The sequence below is a fragment of the Octodon degus genome, unplaced genomic scaffold, assembly GCF_000260255.1.
Source record: "Octodon degus isolate 3935 unplaced genomic scaffold, OctDeg1.0 scaffold00056, whole genome shotgun sequence".
In the NCBI taxonomy this organism is placed as follows: domain Eukaryota; kingdom Metazoa; phylum Chordata; class Mammalia; order Rodentia; family Octodontidae; genus Octodon; species Octodon degus.
In genome coordinates, this window is record NW_004524632.1 from 9,609,845 (window position 1) to 9,617,123 (window position 7,279).

The 7,279-nt window shown below is 50.6% G+C and overlaps 1 pseudogene; it reads left to right on the forward strand.

Annotated features, from left to right (window-relative positions):
- LOC101561924 overlaps positions 1–2,298 on the forward strand; it is a 5,225-nt pseudogene extending 2,927 nt beyond the window's left edge.
- The last annotated feature ends 4,981 nt before the right edge of the window (positions 2,299–7,279 follow it).

The window sequence follows — 7,279 nt, forward strand, 5'->3', positions numbered from 1 at the left end:
GGAGAAACTGAAGTCATTTGTGGGATAATGGATGCATCTGAGACCATACTCTTTTAAATGTTTGTATCAGGGATTGAACTCAGGACCTTGCGCTTGCCAGGCAGGGGCTTATGCAGCCGAGCCATCTCTTGGGTCCCGGAGGCCGTAATCTTAAGTGAAACAAATCAGACCTACAAGTTTGACTATTTTGTTGTTTCTCTTGTGTGAACAACCCAAAGGGAACGTGAGGAGCATAATGGCAGATGGATGTTAGGAGCAGGAAGAACATGCTCAAATGGGAAGGGGACAAGGGAGGGGGGAAGGACGCAGGAAAGGAGAAGGGATGAGGGGAGGGAAGAACTGAGATGTGTGATGTACAAGCGCCACCTCTGTGAGGAACGAGACCGGTGGGTAGGACAACTGCCTACCAACAGAAGCATAAAGTTTAAAAAAAAAAAAAAGCAAAAGGAGCCAGGTATGGCGAGACACACGTGTCATCCCAGGCAGGAGGGTGGTTGTGAGTTCGAGACCAGCCTGGGCTGTACAGTGAGCTCAAGGCCAGCCTGAACTGCTGCAATGAGAGCCTGTCTCAAAAAGACAGTAAATACATAAATATATAGGAATAAGCCGGCCCCACTGGGCCTCTCCTGGCTGTCCGGGCTTTAGTGTTCTGCTGCTCCTGATTGACCCATGGTGATGCTGGGTGACATTCGATGGCCCTAGGGTCTGCGCCAGAGCCCCAGGCGTGGGGTGCACATCCTGAGGAGGGGAGGGGGCCTCTCTAGGCCCCCACAGGATGGTGTGAGTGCGGCTGAGAGTCGCCCTGGGTAGCATCCATCCGGTGCTGGAGCTTCCTCAAACCTCTGCTGCTCAGAGGTTCCCCACGGTCCACGCATGGACGGGAAGCCACCACAGGCATGAAGGGCAACCAAACCCAGCACGACGGGCCGCGCAGCTCTCGCTAGCGCTGCGCCGCGGTCACTTGTCTCACAGCCTCCCGTGGTCTGTGCATTTTCTTTTTCTTTTTTTAAAAAAATGTACTTGGGAGTTCGATCGGTAGCGGGGGTGGAGAGCGGACCCCAGAGAGCCCCGAGCGCCCCTACCACCGCCGCTGGCCTGGTCGCCGTCACACCCGGAGGAGCCGCAGCTGCGCAGCCGGCGCGGTCACCATCACCGTGACCATGAGCGGCGAGGCCCAGCCGCCGCCCCAGCCTCAGCTGGGCTGACGCCAAGCCCGGTGCGGGCAGCAGCGCAGGGAGCAGCGGCCTGGGCAAGAAGGCTATCCCAACGCAGGTTGTGGGAACAGTAAAATGGTTCAGTGTAAGAAACGGATATGGCTTCATCAACAGGAATGACATCAAGGGGGATGTATCTGTACACCAGACTGCCCTGGAGAAGAAGAACCCCAGAAGTGCCTTCGCAGTGTAGGAGACGGAGAGACTGCGGGGTTGGACGTTGTTGAAGGAGAAAAGGCTGCGGAGGCAGCAAATGTCACAGGCCCTGGGGGAGCTCCAGCTCCAGGCAGCAAATACGCAGCAGACCGTAACCATCATAGATGCTGTCCACGTCGTGGGGGTCCTCCACGCAATCACCAGCAGAATTACCAGAAGAGTGAGAGTGGGGAGAAGAACGAGGGATCGGAGAGCGCACCCGAGGACCAGGCCCAGCCACGCTGGCCCCACCACAGGCAGGCGAAGGTGCCCACCTCACTACCTGCGAGACCCTGTGGGAGTCGGCCACAGCACTCCAACCCTCCTGAGCAAGGAGAAGTGATGGAGGTGCTGACAGCCAGGGTGCAGGAGAGCCAACCAGGCAGACAAGGGAGACAGAAAATATATCGAGGTTACAGACTGCAATTCCGCAGGGGCCCTCCTCGCCTAAGACAGCCTAGAGGGGATGGCAATGAAGAAGGTAAGGAAAATCAAGGAGCGGAGACCCAGGTCAGCAGCCACCTCAACGTCAGCAACTTCAATTACCGACGCAGACACCCAGAAAACCCTAAACCACAAGATGGCAAAGAGACAAAAGCAGCCGATCCACCAGCTGAGAATTCCTTGCTCCCGAGGCTGAGCAGGGCGGGCTGAGTAAACGCCGGCTTAACATCTCTACCATCATCCGGTTTAGTCATCCAGCAAGAAAGAAGCGAATAGGAAATTCTAGCAATAAGAAATGAACACAAGATTGGAGCTGAAGACCTGAAGTGCTTGCTTTTTGCCCGTTGACCAGATAACTAGAACTATCTGCATTATCTATGCAGCATGGGGTTTTTATTATTTTTACCTGAAGACGTCTCTTTTTGGCACTGACAAACGTGTTTTTAAAATAAGCCTGGTTTTTCCCAATACACCTTTAAAGGTTTTTAAATGTTTTGTGTCTGGTCAAGTTGAGATTTTTAAGAACTTCATTTTTAATCTGTAGTAAAAGTTTACAACATGATTTTTTCAAAAAAGTCAACAAACTGCAAGCACCTGTTAATAAAGGTCTAATTGTAAAAAAAAAATAATAAATAAGAAATAAAAAAATGTATTTGGGACCAGCCAGATCAGCCGATTAAAGTGCCTGCTTAGACAGAGACTGGGGTTTGATTCCCTGGCATGCCTTGCTGGCCCCACCCCCAGGACACACTGAGACTAGGATTGAGACTGGGCGTGGCGGCATGTGCCTGTAATCCCAGGGCTTGGGAGGCTGGAAACAGGAGGATCACTATGAGTCTGAGCTGTGTAGTGAGACCCTGTACTAAATATATTAAATAAATAAATAAATAAATGTATTTGGCTGTTGCAGGGTCTCACTACACAGCTCAGACTCATAGTGATCTTCCTGTTTTCAGTCTTCCCCAGAGCTGAGATTACAGACCTGTTCCACTACACCTGGGCTCTGGCTGGCTCAGCCTGCCCTGGGGCTGGGCCTGGTGCGGCATGTGGTGTGGGGGCCTCAAACTGCAGTCCCTGCCCTTGCCTAAGCTTGCCTAAGCAGGCACTTTAGTCCACTGAGCTATCTGGGTGGCCCATTTGTGGGTTTTCGTGTTGGGGTGTGGAGCGCCCGGTGGGGGAAGGTCAGATGTGTCAGGGAGCCTTTAGTGTGCATGCATCTCCCATGACGAGGACCCTGAGGTCCACGGGGACTCTTGTCCAGAATCTTTAGGACTATGGAGCAACAGGGACAGATCTCTAGGACAAATGCTCAGTCTCCTGTTGCTTAGTTCTTTCCCAGGAAAATTCAATGCAGGCCCAAGATTATAAACATGGATTTTACTGGTAAAGTGACCCACTCTGATATTACCTCCAGGAATTAGAAAATGCATAAAAACATATGGGTGGATGCCAAATGTTCAGCAGCTTTTATTACTTATGAGATGACCGTGGAAAGAACTTCCACCAATTTGCGCGTGTGTTACAAGTGATTGTGGAGCCAGGGACAATGTCTGAGAAGATAAGCTGGTCTAGTAGTAGGAACTAGATCATGGTGTCCATGTGCCCTTTTCCCAGGAGCGTTAGCCAGCAGGATGTAGGATCTTTGACATGATTTGGCGGGGGGTGGGGGGAAGGAGGGAGTGGAGCTTTTACACAGGTTCTTTATTTTTTTTTAAATCTCCAGCTTTTTTTTTTTTTTTTTAGAACCGGGGATTGAACTCAGGGCCTTGCGCTTGCCAGGGAAGCACTTATTCCACTGAGCCATCTCCCCGGCCCTTACACAGGTTCTTTAAAAATAGCATATATTTAAGATGATGTGGTAGTGCGCTGCTATAATCCCCAGCACCCGGGAGGCTGAGGCAGGAGGATTACCGTGAGTCCAGGCCAGCCTCTGCTATACATAGCGCGTTCAAGGCCAGCCTGGACTACATGGCAAGGCCCTGTCTCAAAGAATAAAGCAACAACAATAAAAATAGCATGTATTTAAGCATAAGCATAATGCCTGAGATATTTGTGTTTAGGATTTTTTTCTAACAGAAGACAGCTGTTTTACATCTATGCTGATATAAAGTTTTCCTGTAAAGTAAAAAAAAGACAATAATTCAAAGAAAACTGTGAAGTAATACTAATGCCGGTGGCACCCAGAAATGGTAAAAACCGTGACAATGGCATGGAAGTGGCCCCACTTGGAGAACGACCAAGCGGGGAGATGCCTCATTTTGTTCTGTGTGAAGGTATCCACCAGCACCGTGTCGCGGGCTTCGCATCTATAATGTGGTCGTACAGTCTTTGGGCTGCACGAGCTTGCGATCGCTGCAGGGCAACCCCCTTAGCGTAGATGGTTTCCGAGGTCTAGAGATGTGGTCCTTTGATTAAACGCAGTGTCTGGGGCGGAGCTCTGATTTGACCATACTCGAGGAGAGGTGCTTTCTAGCGGTCTAGACCTCAGTAGTCACAAGGCGAGAAACCCTCCTTCGCCCCAGCTCACCAAGAGAGACCCGGAGGAGAAACTAACTTCCACGAGAACTGAAATGGATCTCAAGGGCTACCCGTTTTGAAATATTTGAACATCTTTTGCTAGGAAGAGGACTGCCTTTTTTCTCTGGGACTTTGGGGTGTCTAAGCAGGATTGGAAGTCAGCCTGCAGGTCAACAGAAGGAAATGCTTTTAGTTAATTAAGGAAGGAACACGTGTCTTGAGAGGCGGCTGGCTCCCGAGACCAAATGGAGGTGTTTATTTCAGCAGAGATGGGGACCAACAGCTGGGTGAGTGTGGGAGGTGACCGACCTGAGATCTTCTGTCCTCCCAAGTGTCTGGAGTTGAGGGCAGCCTTCCCTGTCCGGCTCCTCAGTATCTGCAAGTTTTGTTTCAGTTTTACATGTTTGCTACCATTTGGGAACTCCCCCGCCCCACAAGAACATGTTCTGCTCCTGCAGGTACGCCAAGAGCTTTCTGGTGCTAAATGAAAAGGTCTATCCATGACAGTGTATTTTATACCTTGGGCTACTGGGTACTTGATAGTTTGCAATTTGCCTTTTAATCAGGTGTTGTTTATATGCAGTAAAAGAACTAGAGACCTGTACAGCAGTCAGGGAAATCCCAATTTCCATCATTCCGCATTCTGAAAGCTCCGAAGAGCTGATACTTGAGGAGTAAAGTTATTACTCTGGTTCTGGTGAAATGGTCATGCTTGCAGATCAAAACCTAGCCTGGCCATTTCATATGGCTCAACCTACATAACAGCGAAATGCTTATAAACAGTCTTAAGATTACAAATTGTTTGCTACTAACCTCAGGACTGACCAAAGAACATACTGCCCGAAGAAAGCTGGTCACAGTCCGCCAGCTCATCATTCAGCGTGATCGCCTGACAGGGCGTCGCCCTACAGGGTATTTTTCACCGGCAAATATGCTAAGCCCTTTAATACATCAATCATGAAGAAGTTAAAAAAACAAAACAAAACAAAACAAAACAAAACCAATGAAGAAGTCAGTTGTTTTTCAGAAAGCTTCGCCCAGTTGGTGAAGTACAGCAAGCTCAAAGGAGCACGCAGCGGGGAAGCCAGGTGGGGAGGTCCTGCATGTAGCTGCTCTTGGTGGTGGGAAGCGGAATTATTTCTGGAATGAGAATTTAATAAGTATAATCCCACCTTTACTCCCTGCTCATGTGAAAAACTGGAGTCCCTTTAACCGAAGGCTGTAGGAGTCTCACACTATCGGTACCTGTTGTGTAATAGCCTGAATTAGTATCTAAGTGTGTGGGATCAACAAAAAAATTGGGGTGTGGCCCAGCTTCCAGAGATAACTGTGCTGGTCTCGAAACCTTCTGGGCTGTTCTAACCTATGTCTTTCGCTGGACGCCACTCACGCAGCTTGTTCTGGTGAGATCGTGTCTGTCTCCCTCCCCCCAGGCTACTGAGTAGCAGGGCCCCACTCCAAGCAGCAGATCATTAGGTAACCCTGACGTCCTGTGAATGTCATGGGGCAAACTCACTCACACCTGGGTGGCCCAGCTCTGCAGGCCTAGACTGCATGGCCCCCATGAGGGTGAACCTCTCGGTGTTTTTTTTTTTTTTTAAATATATTTAGTACAGGGTCTACAGGGTCTCACTATGTAGATTGGACTCAGTGATCCGCCTGTGTACAGCCTCCCAAGAGCTGGGATTGCTATAGGCATGTGCCACCATGTCCAGTCTCAGCAAGCTCTGGGGGTGGGGCCGGCACGGCACATGGGGGATCCACCCCAGCCACTGTGCTCTGCCTAACCTCTCAGGTTTTCAGTGATAACAGCCTGCTGCGGCAGTTTGCCATGTGCTGCTCGGATACATGGCGCCTGACTGCACTCTGCTTGCAGGGACTGAAACACGACACTAGGCATCCAAAGGTATAGCAAAAATTATTGGCGAAAAAAAAATTATTGGCAATGGGAATTTTGAAAACTCCATTATAATCTTATGGGACGAGGTCGTGAATGTGGTCCCGCAGTGGCTCATGCACTGGTAGGCCTCACAAGCCTAGACAAGGGTCAGGTATTGCAGGAACCACTGAAAATGGTACACAGGGAAAAGTTAAAGAATATGAAAATTCTGGGAGAAAACCGAGGGACTGTGAAGATTCTCGTGTCTGATTTGTTAACCTTAGTAAAGTGTAAGCGATCAATCTCTGCGCATTCACAAGCACACTAAAAATTACAGAAGTAGCTCCATCCATTTCCTAGTTGAAGATGGACTCCGAGTTTAGCTACTTGCCCAGTGCCTACAGGGTCATGGAAAAAAATCCAAGCCCTCTACCAAATCCTCCTCCTCAAGATTAAGGCACATCCATGCCTGCAGGCTTCTTTCCAGCAGGGAGTCCCGTCGCCCCCGAGGTTAAACACTGTAGTCCTCCGACCTCGCTCACCCACGACTGCTGCCCTGCACCGCGCAGGCAGGCTTGGGCTGCAAGTCTCCCCAGCGCCCTCCGCCGGCTCCGTCCATCCCTCCAAGACTGTGGCACCGCGGTGGACCAGCCGCCTCACTCCGCAGTTCCCACGGTTCCCAATCAGCTCTGCCCAGCCTACGAGAATGCACCAACGGGCTGTCCCATTTGCTGGGCAGGGCTGGTGTGGGCTGTAGCCTGACAGCTAGAAACTGACTGATTTCTAGTTCTCAGACTACAGCGAATCCAGTTCTGAGTTACTTAGCAAGTGATGTCAGAGTGTACGCTGCCCAACTCCAGGCCAGACTCAGCACCGCTCGGAGCAGTGTGCCCATGGAGAGGGAGCCCGCCGCATAGGTGGGCACGCAGGTGCAGCGCTCGCTCTGCAAGCTCAGGGCGCGCAGGATTTCCGTCACCAAGATCACATGGTCAGTCTTCATGTCACTGCCAACCCTCCCTTCACAGCCTCC